This window comes from Terrapene carolina, unplaced genomic scaffold, assembly GCF_002925995.2.
Source record: "Terrapene carolina triunguis isolate 2854851 unplaced genomic scaffold, T_m_triunguis-2.0 Scaffold131, whole genome shotgun sequence".
In the NCBI taxonomy this organism is placed as follows: domain Eukaryota; kingdom Metazoa; phylum Chordata; order Testudines; family Emydidae; genus Terrapene; species Terrapene triunguis.
This window is the reverse complement of record NW_020664482.1, coordinates 4,958,903-4,972,513: the sequence shown is the minus strand read 5'-3', so window position 1 is coordinate 4,972,513 and position 13,611 is coordinate 4,958,903. Positions and strand designations below refer to the sequence as shown.

The 13,611-nt window shown below is 39.2% G+C and overlaps 1 pseudogene; it reads right to left on the bottom strand.

Moving 5' to 3' along the window:
* Positions 1-220: 220 nt before the first annotated feature.
* Positions 221-13,609, bottom strand: LOC112125663 (annotated as a pseudogene).
* Positions 13,610-13,611: the final 2 nt, after the last annotated feature.

The window sequence follows — 13,611 nt, the reverse complement described above, 5'->3', positions numbered from 1 at the left end:
GTGCCCAGGAAAATACAGAAGAAAAACTGCCTAGAGACAGTTGTGTGCAATTTGGCCATATATATCTAGTCCTGCCTCAGTGCAAAAGACTGGACTAAATGACCTATCAAGTTCCCTTCCACTCCTACATTTCTATAATTCTAGATCTATGTTAAGTGAATATAAATATTTGCAATGATTTTCAATAAGCGGGTAGATGTCTTTTAGAGGTAGCAATGAGTTATCGGTCAGTGTCTTGTAGCTCGTCAATAACAGGATACTACAAATTAACGTCAGTAGTCACAGTTTAAAATAACCCTCTATATACACAAGGCATTTTCCCTATAATTCTACCACTCTCGTGCTTGACAATTCAAAGTGAAATGGCACATGTAAGGTTGGACTGTGTGAACTCTACACCTTGCAGCACCAAGATAATGAAAGATTATGATAAAGATGTGAGCCTGAGCATGAACAAGATGCAATTTTCTGCAAACAAAACAGGTTCAAAAAAAGTTCTTTTCCTCTTCAGTATGAAATTTTCTGGGCCAAATTTTCAGGTCAGGCCCCAAAATTACTCTTGGAGCCACTTGCTTATGAATGTTAGGGTAATTCTATAGTAGATGCCCAGTTTGCATGAGTAATTTCAGAGGCCACATTTCAAAATATGGCTCTCTGTTTGGAAGTCTATGGTGTGTGAAGTGTTATCCCCCTGAATGTTCATCTTGTTAAAATGGTGGCAACTCCTACCTGGCATCTCATTCTCCATTCATCACCATTTGCCTTTTCACCACTTTTCTTCGGGTTTCCTCAGAATAAAGTTACCTTACTGAGGTCTTAATCATAGATTCGAGGATGGCAGCAAATCCAAATTGAGCAAGCAAAAATTGCTTCTCTCCAACAGCATTGAAGTCACACTAGTAAGTAGCCAGGCTCCAAATCCACTTCTCTCCACAATAGCCCTTTTCAGTAGGGACAAAATTACTGAAACCATACACTACAAAATACCTCATTCGCGGTCAATTTGAAAACAACACCTTTCCCCCTTTATAAAGCCTCCAAACCTGAGCACTGACATGTTATGCCCAACAGTTGCCTTCAGTCAAGCTAGACCAGCTGGAGTGTCATTTCCTGTTTTGTGGCCCTTCTACCATTACAGGACCATTCCAGGGCATAAAATGAGAGCTTGCACTGCTAGCTGCAGTTGCAGTGACAAGGCAGAAATTGCCTTTTTTGAAAATTTAACTTGTATATATTACAAAACATAGGCCAACAACATAACCAGGCCAAAGGTACATACAATCGATATACAGAATCCTGACATAGTCCACAGTGTCCAGCACTTTGCAGAGGTGGCCCTGCATAGGCATCCTTGCAAACTTCACTCTGACATGTCCCAGCTAGCTATGCACTGTGCTGTCATGATATAGGCATCAAAATAATATGTTCATTTACCTCTGCACATAGATGGAAATAGCACAGCAAGACGGTAGCCTCAGAACACGTAATAAGAAGAATTATAAACACTAAGAACAGGAAACCAAACATGTAGTACATTTGATGGGACCTAAAACACACAAAAGAAATCTGTGTCAAATTAGTGTTCACTTTTTTTGTGTTACATACCTAAGAAATAAGTAATCAGAAAACAGAACAGACTTTGTCTGCATTGTTCACATACTCCTACAAATCTTTAGTCTGTACCTGCTATCCCTCTACCTTCATGAATAAATACACTGCTTACACAATTGCATTGTTAAAATCAGGGGAAGGGCACCTCAAAGCTATAGCATAGTTTTGTAAAACAATTAGACCCTGATTATATAGACCAGGGAAATCATTCCTTTCCCTCACCTTTCTGTCAAGGACTGTTTTCACTAGAAAGGTACTATCATGATTTCAAATCTCAGGGCCTTCTGAGCCCTAATGCTCCATTGGCTCTCTCTTGTGCCGCTCTTCAGCTTAACATCTGCCTCCTTCACATTGCTGCAATTAGTCCTCCAGCTGTCTTATTTCACCATGCTACACCTTCTAACAGTCGCTCCTCCACTCCCAGACTCCTATCCTATCCCTAGACAAATCAATCTTACTCCAGTTCAAGGGTCATCTAAACGCTTGACCATACAAAAATGCACCCTTTCCTACCAAGTGCATAAATATTATCTTGTTTATGAGATGAGGAAGGAAGCATTAACTCATATGTAATAATTAGAAAGATGCAACTACTACAATTTAAGAGATCTGAGAAAAAGGGAATACTGGCAAACTCCTAATGTCTCCCTCATGAATTTTCCCTCATTCTGCCTGTAATGGTGTTTAGTATTTTTAACTATATAACTAATATATGGAGATATACCTATCTCATAGAACTGGACGGGACCCTGAAAGGTCATTGAGTCCAGCCCCCTGCCTTTACTAGCCAGACCAAGTACTGATTTTACCCCAGATCCCTAAGTAGCCCCCTTAAGGATAGAGCTCACAACCCTGAGTTTAGCAGGCCAATGCTCAAACCACTGAGCTATCCCTCCCCACCCAGACAGGCCACTATAAAAGGTGTCTGTTTGAAAGCTGCCTACATTTTTCAGACGTGTCTCATCTTACCACAATCAAGATCCCGGTTGAGGACTACTGGTGAAAGGTGAATAAATGCCCAACAGTATATTTTACTTTCTATATATTTAAACCTTGCAATCTTATTCCTGTAGATGTAGAACATCCTTCTGAGTGGATGTAATATCAGGAGATGGAGTGTACATCGGACCACAATAATCTAGCACATTAGGTATTTTTCATATGACAATCAAATGCTGAGTTTAACATTTGGGTTATGTCTGCACTATGAATAGCTACACTGGTCAAACACTTATATGCAAGACTAAAACAAACTGCATTTTAACCATGTTCCTGAATTTTGTTGCAGCCCTGTGACTTCCAAGGTCTTGGCCTCGTTCAGAAACACAGTTGAAAACAGTTTTGTCCTCCTGACCATGCAAGACCACCACAGTGCTTTAACTGTGTCAAGGGTCTATCAAATTTTAATAGAGTCCTGCAACACATTAAGTCCCATTATACCATGACAAGCTAATGTATAAGGCCAATTATGATAATGCTCTCACATTAGTGCTTCTCTTTTGCTCTTCCTGGTTCCAGACAAAATGCAAAATAAATGTATTGTCTTAAAGTTCTCAATAAGGGCAAGAAGTTTTATTTTTAATTGTACATATTATATGCTTAGATTCTGGAGAATTCTGAAAAGTCTTCGGAAAGCCATCAATCCTAGGAGTTTGTGGATTTTTCTGACTCCACAATTGGGGGTTCTCCATGTATATGTACATTTTTTGGTTTGTTATACAAAGCTTGAGCTGACAGCCCAGCCTGCCTATCAAGTAAACATACAATACTCACCAAATACTGTTTGGAATGAAAAAAAGCTGAATAAAAATACAACCAAATGGCAAGATGCCACCCATGATGATACCCGGCAACGGCTTTGTGAAAAACGACTGCTCCGGGATCTGATGAGGAATCTGGTTTGTACAAACTGGGTGTTCAATAGGCTTTGAGAGAAATTAATACAATTAAAAAAGACAAATACCTTGTTACTATGTTATTTACAGTTAAGATATGAAAGTGTTAAAGGAATCAAAGACACTTTAGATGATTTTTTTCCTAATATCAGATCCTAGGAACTTGACATGTTTAACTCTCTCATTATATTCATCCATAAACTGTGCTACAAGCCACTGAGCTAAACCAAATCTCTAAAGATTACAAACTAATGCACAAACCAACAAACAGTTATTTTTAGACACTCCATTTCAGTGGTGACCTAGCAAATTTCAACATGTAGGAGGGAGAGGTCTTTATTTAGTTTTTGATGGAATCACTGATTTTTTTCTAGATGTGTTAACAATTCAGAGGACTGTAGCTCACAAACAGCATAGACAAGAGGAACATCAATAAGTTTGTGTTCTTAAAAGAGAGACTCCAAATGGCCAGAAAAATATTTTGAAAATCAGTTTGTATTCTTGTCTACCATACAAAAAGATCAGAAGTTGGAAAACAGTTAATTTCAGAATGGACAGCCATATGCATCCTAGCCAAATGTTGGTGTTTTGATGCTGACAGCTAACACACTAACTCCACATGAATAAATACTAGATGTTAGAACAGAAAAGTATTCTGCTGAGTTGCAGATAAAACACACTTAAACAATGTACTCAAAAACTACCTTTTCTTTGAATCCAAAATATGCACCAATGAAGGTTAATGGGACAGAAATTCCAAATCACATTGCCAGGATAGAAACCAAAGGGGATGGCAGCTGATGGTCCCTTCACCCACAGAATAAGATTCATAATGAAGAAATCAACAAAGACAATTCTGAAGAAAAAAAAACACAGAATTTTCTCACTAGCAGCATAAAATCAGAAGATAATTAAATATTTTTAGGTGGTTCATAAAGCTAAAGGGTTATGAATATTCACTTGTCTATTTCATTGTCTATTCATGCAATATTGTTTCCCCACTAATTCATAAATAGTGGTAATTATTTTAAGGTCCTTGTGACAGATAATTGTCTCTAATCTTTAGGGGTCTTTAGCAATAAGGCCACTTATTTGGAAGACCTTTCATTGGCTATGAACAAACCGAGGGAACATGAAGAGCCACTATCACAAAAAACGTTACATGGTGTGTTTTAGCAAACACTCTCTTGACTGTACTGTACTTTGCCAGCCCTTCCTTTCCCATCACAGCTCATTGTCTATTAATGTTTTTAAATAGCTCTTTTCTAATGAACATGTTCCTTCTACCAAATTCATTCAGTGCTGGCAAAACTCACTGTTCAAGATACCACGAACCATATCAGAGTGAACGCAGTAGGAGGGCTACCATGGGCTAATCTTAGGACGAACTTATTGTTACAAGCTAATCTCTCTTCAGCCATGGGACACAATACATAAAAAACAAAACAACCCCCCCCCAAAACATCATATCTTTGTACTATTTTAAGAGATTCACAGTTTTAGAAGGAGCTATGTTACTGAAGTAAGAAATTTTCATAAACCTAATGCTACTTACATAGAGTAATAAATGTCAATGAAAATTTGTGTTCCTTGACCCAAGAAGATGAACAACAGCATTCCCTTCTTTGGAGGTCTAAATACATCTGCATGAACCAACTTCCAACCAAATTCCTTTTGGGCATCTTCCTGCATAACAGCAACATCTTTATTAAATATACATAATTCAGCAGTGAATTAATATAAGCGAGATGTGAAACGTGCTTTCAAAGTTTGATTAAATTTCAGTTTGTCTCCAAAGACAGACTAATTGTATTGATTCATCACTCATTGATTTTACAATCCCCTCATGGTTTACTGGGGGGAAAAAGGCAAGATTTATCATGAAAATACTTGCCTTTGAGAGTGACAGAGAAACAAACACTGTAATTAACAAAGATCCTCATCAGACAAATGTAAATGTAAAGCAAAACAAAGCATTCCATTTAATTCCACTTGGAATACAGCAGTTCATGTTGGTTTAAATATTTATCTCAAAGCATATCAGTCTCAGTAACGATAACAGTAAGGAATGATGGGGTGGTTTATTTTGCTTTACTTCATAAGTGCAAATTTGGGCTCCCTCTGCTCCAAATATCTTGCCTGTTAATTCCTGAGAGGAGACCATAGTGTTCTTCACTATGTTGCAATCATGTTGCTAAATAAACGAATGTAGTCTCTGAGTTTTAGGGAATATCAGTCTGGAGGAACTAAGCAGCAGCCAACTCTGAAAAACTGGTGGTTTCCAACAAACTTGGCCCATGCTAAAATACCTGTGCCCCATTCAGTCAAAGAGTGCTGGGTTCCCTACCCATCCTGCAGCCTAACTGTAATCAGTAAATATTTCCCTGGGGTGTTTGGTACCAAAAATCAAACATTCACAGAAAAGAGGTGGGAAGGAAGGGAAACCGAACTGCATGACTGACAATGACATCTCTTCATTTCCTCTGGAACATTTTATCATCTCCCTAGTGTGAGGAGCTTTGTGTCCGCCTTGTTGTTGATAAATTACTCTCAAGAGCTGGGGGTATGCTAGAAGTGGGATTTTTCTTTTAATGTGTACAGAAGACCATTTTACAGCAAGTGTTATGTCAGCAGGGAATCAGAAACCATAGATCCAGAGTTAGGTAACAGAGAACATGATTATTAAGGTGTAACGTGGACGAGATGCTGCCAAACTCAGTATCATAATAAATTCTCCCCCAGGAGAAAAGTCTTCTAGCTACAAAATTGTACCAAATTCACTTCAAGTTGGTAAATCTAACCAATAAGAGCAGTATAATGATTTTGATTTTTGCCATTACGGTGGATTCACAGAAACCTAACTACTGCAGTATAGAAAAGTTCATCTTGCTTTTGTAGCCATCACTTACTTGATGCATTAGAGATTTACTTGTTAGTGTCCCTCACAAGGCATCCAAGTATGTGCACAGGCACTCAACATTAAGTTCTTTGAAATATCTGAATAGCACCCACACCTTACCTTTGCTTACCCTTAAAGTTTGTCCTTCCACATTAAAAGTTTGTCAAATTGAGGTGAGAAACTGAGCCTCTTAATCATATCTATACCAAGTACTCCCTTATTTGGAGAAACTGCAAATTTTAGTAAGGCCTCTTATTACGCTCAAAGAGCAGATATGTCTACATACTCCAGACTTTTGCTTCATTACTTATACTGATCCCTAGACGGCTTCAAAACTGTAGTTAATAGATTATTCTTCCTAGAAAATAAGCTCATCTAAAAGCCATAAGAGTTCTACTCACAGGAGAGTCAATCTGGTTGTATCTTGCAATATCTTTACAAAGAGTTCTCAATATCATCATAGCCACCAAGCCAGACAAGAAGAGAACAATTAGGGGGGAATTCATTCTACTGTACATAGAGAAAAATTCAAACTGACAATCACATAAGAATGGCCAAACTAGGTCAGACCAAAGGTCCATCCAGCCCAGTATCCTGTCTACCGACAGTGGCCAATGCCAGGTGCCCTAGAGAGAGTGAACCTGACAGGTAATGATCAAGTGATCTCTCTCCTGCCGTCCATCTCCACCCTCTGACAAACAGAGGCTAGGGACACCATTCCTTACCCATCCTGGCTAATAGCCATTAATGGCCATCCACTCTTTTTAGAGAGACTTCAATACATACACTGTAATGGTCATAATATGTGCACATCTGAAGTCCGTAGCACATGTTTAGATACCAAGTTTTGTTTAAATCGTTCTGTCAGATGTTTTAATTTTATTGTTTTCCTACATATAAAAGAAATTACAATATAACGTAATACCATAAAATAAACAAATAGTAAAACCCCTGTGAAGCTATTCTGCCAAAGGGCAGAGATTGCTAGAGAATCTCAAGCCCACCTGTTTCTGTCAAATAAATTTCATTGTATTTCATATGTATAAAATCCATGTAATTCCATTAAACAAATTAGTTACATATAAAATATCAGATTATTTCATGAACAGTATATATATATATAACATAAAAGCTTCACTGACCATATATTTTGTATTTAAAAGCAGCAGCTAATATTAAAAACAAAAGCCAAACTATTCATACAGATTGTCAGATAAAGGTTATCAGAGCAAACCAGATGGTAATGGTAAGAAAACTGATGGTCAGTAACCTCCCAGAAGTTCTATGGAACAAGATGATAAAGCAACCTCTATGTTTTTACTTTGCTTTTGGATACTAATGGCACATTCCTTTGGTGACATGCAATACTTTAGTTGCTCCCAAGAGATCCAAGACTGATAAAAGTTGCTTCACATATTGAAACAAGGAAGTTCATTTGCTTGGAAACTAACAGACTTCATTTTACATGTAAGAGTTACATATCCTGAAAACTGAAGGAGAAGATCTTTGTGCTTCACGGCAAGATTATTTATTCATTCCATAAATTAAAAATTTTACCTAAACCACTGAATGTTGGTATGTGGCATAGACTCCAAAATGTAGTCCCATCTGGAAGTCCACTTGATATCATTTTCCTATAAACAAGGGAAAACAAAACAATTAAACAAAAAATGGCTTTGGAGGAGTGAAGGTTTTGATACCACTTCATAAAGTTAGCGAGTATGCATAATCTACTTGACTCCAATCTTCACCTTAGATACAGGTATTTTCCCTGACTTATACTCTTCAGTCTCTTCTTCTGACTGCTTTATTTTATTCATCTGATGAAGTGGGTTTTAGCCCACGAAAGCTTATGCCCAAATAAATTTGTTAGTCTCTAAAGTGCCACAAGGACTCCTCGTTGTTTTTGCTGATACAGACTAACACGACTACCACTCTGAAACCTTTATTTTATGACTTTGTCCTTCTCTGTAACTTATCTTATACTATTCACTGCCTGGAATTTTTGATTTATGTGTAATGTTTTTGGGCACAGTTTATATTGATCAGTGTTCTTTAGAGTAAAATTGTACAACACAAGATTGAAGTCACTTCTTCATGTGAGTTCAACAAGCTACTCCGTGATATTACCATCCCACAATTTGTTAAATAGATCATGATTCACTGGATCAGATTTTCAGAAAACTGTGCGTAATTCATTATTTTTGCCTCCAACTGAACTTTTGTATGTGCTGTATGCAAACGGCTAGGGCACAAATGTGCATATTTTTGCACATGCACAGGTCTGAAAGCCTAGCACTTCTAAATGGGCCAATATGTCAGTTCATCATGGCCTCACGACCAAAAGTCAGCTACTGTAGAACAGAGAGTAGATTTCTGTCTCCTCAGTGTGCAGGCTGCAAGATCAGACTAACAAAACAGTGGCCAAACTAAAACAACGCAGGAGCGATAACAGATCAAAGCTCATTACTGTTTAAGAAATGGGCTTAGCTTGCTTTTTAAAAGTGTCCTGGATCCATAAACACCTACTCTTGGCTTTACTGGTTTATTACTTTTTGAAAATTAGATATAGTCAAAAGGCAATTTAAAAGTAAAGCTTAAGACAGCAAACTGCAGATAGTCAATTTTAAGTGTACCTGGTATTTAAGTTGTACTTAGTGACATCTGCTGGAAATGCCTGAACTAGCAGCAATTATCTGCTCTTTTGCTGAGAGAAGAACAGATGTCCCAAATTCGCAACACATTTTGTAAATTACTGAAAAAAGCTGATGTTACAATTCCAATTTAGCCTCAAAATTTAAACACAAATGTTAATGGACAGCAAGCTCATCCAAGTAGTAAAATCAAAGAATCTAAGGAGGACTGGATGGCTCAAGGGAAAAATAATAGGTTATAGAGCTATTGCACCTCAAGGTTACAGATTCAAGTCAACTTCAACTGGGTAGAAAATGAAAGCTATTATATGACAACTGTATGATTGCCTTCACCAAATGAACTAGTGCTCTCAGTGCAATTCCTAGTAGACAGGTGTCTTATATCACAAAAACAAACCCTAATTACCATATTTTTAGGATAGGCTGAACAGAGGCAACAAGTTTTGAAACAACAGGGAAACTGAACCTAGGATGTGAGGATAGGAGGTTACTTTTCAGATAGGAGTAAAGACACATTCACAAGTATGATTGGCTACTGCCCTGTGCTGTATTAGGTGAAATAAGGACTGATAGTCTTTGAAAACAATCTCCCTCTTTATCAAGTAGTTAATGTAGTGCTTGCAAGAGCCTGGATAAAATTATAATGAAGGCACTTTCAAATCAGATAGGACAGAAACTCAGCTGGAAAGAACTAAAACTATGCTCACTTTAAGGCTCTCCTACTACCAAAATTTGGACTGTACTGTTATTCATAAAACTAATATTCGTAAAACCGTTAAAATAGTGCAAATGTTGATACTAGACAAATATAACTGACAGAAAGAACCTGGATCCAAACAATTTAGGGGACTGGTTACAAAAATATTAATATGCCTACCTAAAATTTCACAGAATAAGTGTAGATCAATTCCAGTTTGTTCGTGAATTCACCAGGAATCTCCATAGGGGGACCTCCACAATTTAAATTGTTTTTATCTGTATGCTTGTAGCTAGCAAGACAGAAATTTTAAAGATTCATACATGTTGACTGGGTAGAGAACTTCACAATTATTTAAAGGTAATTAAGACACTTGTGAAAAATTTAGCCATCTTCTTTTTCTATCTTTTTGCACCAGCTATACAATTTCTTTATTGAGAATAGGCTTTTGTTGCCCACAATCAAAATGGACTTGGTCTCTCTGCACATGTGAAGAGTTTGGTTTTGAAGTTTTAGAAAGTTTGAGCAAACATAGTTCAGCCATTTTGGATTATGAGGATAATAGGAAAATAGATCTCCCCATTACTCAACATTCTTGCTGCAGCCAAAACTGATGCAATGAGAAAGCTGAAACACACTAGAGAAATTGCCTTCACTGAAGAAAACACTCAATGGCCACTAATGAGTCAGTTTTATCATCACTGAACATGAGAATGGCCATAAAGGGTCAGGCCAATGATCCATCTGGCCAATATCCTGTCTTCCAACAGTGGCCAATGCCAGAGGCTTCAAAGGGAATGAACGAAACAGGGAAATCATCAAGTGATCCATCCCCTATCATCCAGTCCCAGAATCTGGCAGTCAGAGGCCTAGGGACACCCAAAGCATGGGGTTGCATCCCCAACCATCTTGGATAGTAGCCAATGATGGACTTATCCTCCAGGAATTTATCTAAATTCTTTTTTGGACCCAGTTATAGTTTTGGCCTTCAGAATATCCTATGGCAATGAGTTCCACAGGGTGACTGTGTGTTGCATGAAGAAATACTTCCTTTTGTTTTAAACCTGCTGCCTATTAATTTAATTGGATGACCCTGGTTCTTGTGCTCCGCAAAGGGGTAAATAACACTTCCCTATTCACTTTCTCCACACCATTCATGATTTTATAGACTTCTATCAATTCCCCCCTTAGCTGTCTCTTGTACAAGATTAACGGTCCCAGTCTTTTTAATCTTTCCTCACACGGAAGCTGTTCCATATCCTTAATCAATTTTGTAGCCATTCTCTATACCTTTTTCATTTCCAGTGCATCTTTTTTGAGATGGGCGTGACCAGAACTGCACATATTATTCAAGGTACAGGCATACCACACATTTATATACTGGCATTATGATAATTACTGTTTTATTATTAATCCCTTTCCTGATGGTTCCTAATATTGTTAGCTTTTTTGATTGCCACTCCACATTAAGCAGAAGTTTTCAGAGAACAATCCACCACGCCAAGATCTTTTCTTGAGTGGTAGCAATTAATTTAGACTTCATTATTTTGTATGTATAGTTGGGATTATGTTTTCCAGTGTGAATTATTTATCAACATTGAATTTCATGTGCCATTTTGTTGCCCAGAGTCACCCAATTTTGTGAGATTCCTTTGTACCTTTTTGAAGTCTGCTTTGGACTTAACTATCTTGAGGCTACATATATTTGTTGACTAATAACTAGAAATAAAGGATCAAACTTAGCTACATTATTATTAGACAAAGGGGATTCGGGGATTTCTGCCAATGCTCCCCATTCCCGTTCTCCTTCCATTGTATGGTAGTTTAAATAAATTCCCAGAATTTTGCAGAATTTTAAAATATGGTGTGCAGAATTTTGAATTTTTTGGCACAGAATTCCATTAGGAGTACTACACACACTTGCTGCTAACAGTTATTTTCTCCATCAAAGCAGTGTTTGACAAGTCTTTCCACAATTCTGAATAAACTATGTATATTTAATTGCCATTTTTGAGGATTACACATTTGTCAACAAACACATCAGTACCCATTTCTTGGTGTTTGCTGGAAGGTTTCATTCCTAGTGAGATCTTGCAATAAGCTGCATGCAGCACGAGCCCCATTAAAGTCAGTGGGATTCTGCGTGGACGCAGGGATTTGCCTGCATGGAGCAGGATCTGGGCTCAGGTTTCAAAGCACTACTGCAAGGGTTTGCAACCTTTCAGAAGGGGTGTGCCGAATCTTCATTTATTCACTCTAATTTAAGGTTTCGCGTGCCAGTAATACATTTTAACGTTTTTAGAAGGTCTCTTTCTATAAGTCTATAATATATAACTAAACTATTGTTTTGTGTAAAGTAAACAAGGTTTTTAAAATGTTTAAGAAGCTTCATTTAAAATTAAATTAAAATGCAGATCTTATCAGTTTAGTGCAGTGATTCTTACCCTGGGGTGCACACACCCCCTGGGGGTGCGAGATGCCCTTTCTGGGGGTGCAAGACATGCGAGATTTTTTTAGAAGGTAAACCATCGAAAACACAAATTAAGCACAGGCACATAAGTACAACTACTTTGTTTCATCAAACCTATGTATTTATTAACATTATACATGTTTTAACGATTACTATAATATACAAAGTTTTTAAGTTTTCAAGTTTTTAAGCTAATTGTAGTGTAATTTTTTATAAGGGCTGCAGAGCGCTGGGTCCAGGCCAGGAGCAGAGCCCTGGGCTGGCTGCCGGTACCCCAGACCAGCAGGAGAGCTCAGCAGGGCCGGAAGCCTGGACCCCGGCTGGCAGGGGGCCGGGCGGCTGGAACCCCAGACCAGCAGCGAGGTGAGCGGGGCCGGCGGCTGGTATCCCAGGCCGGCAGCAGGCTGAGCGGGGCCGATGGCCGGGACTCCGGCTGGCAAGGGGCCAGCGGCCGGAACCCCAGACCGGCAGCGGGCTGAGCCGCTCAGCCTGCTGCCGGTCTGGGGTTCCGTCCACCGGCTCCTGCCAGCCGGGGTCTCAGCCGCAGGCCCCGCTCAGCCACTGCCGGCCGGGGGTTCCGTTCACCCAGGCCGGCAGTGGGCTAAGCGGGGCCAGCGGCCGGGACCCCGGCAGGCAGCAGCGTGCCAGTAAAAATCGGCTCGCGTGCCGCAGGTTGCCGACCCCTGCACTACTGTTTCTGAGTTATGTAGCTGGCAGAGGAGAATATGGCATTAACTTTGTGAGAAGAGAGAATGTTTTCCCACCCTTACAGAACTTGAAAATCTGCACGGATTTTGCCCAAACTTTATTAAACATTCCCCTTGGCCACAGCCTAAACATAAAGTTTTGTCCCAAAATATATTTCAGAAAGTTTAAACCCAGGCTATACCAGGAAGTTATGTATGAAGCTATTTTGCCCCCACCCGCACCCCGTTCTCCTCCCCCTTGGCTGAAGTCCATAACCTCTTGTTCAGAGTTATGGACAACCTCCATTCCCGAGGTGTCCAAAACTCTGAGGTTCTACTGTACAGCTAGGGTGACCAGATGTCCCGATTTTAGGGTCTTTTTCTTATATAGGCTCCTATTACCCCCCAACGCGTCCCAATTTTTCACATTTGCTGTCTGGTGACCCTAGGTACAGCGTTAGTGCAGACCAGCCTTCAGAGAGGTGGATTTACTACAGCAACAAACGAACCCCTTCTGTGGCTCTAGTAAGTGTCTATATTACAGCCCCACTGCTGCTCTAGCGTTTCTAGCGTAGACATGCCCTATAGGCACCAACACAAAAACTGGGTGTAAATGAGGGCTTTTCATCATGTCCAGGTGTATCTGCACTACAGCCACTCCAGTGGCACAGCGCTGGTACACCAGCTGTGCAGCCATAG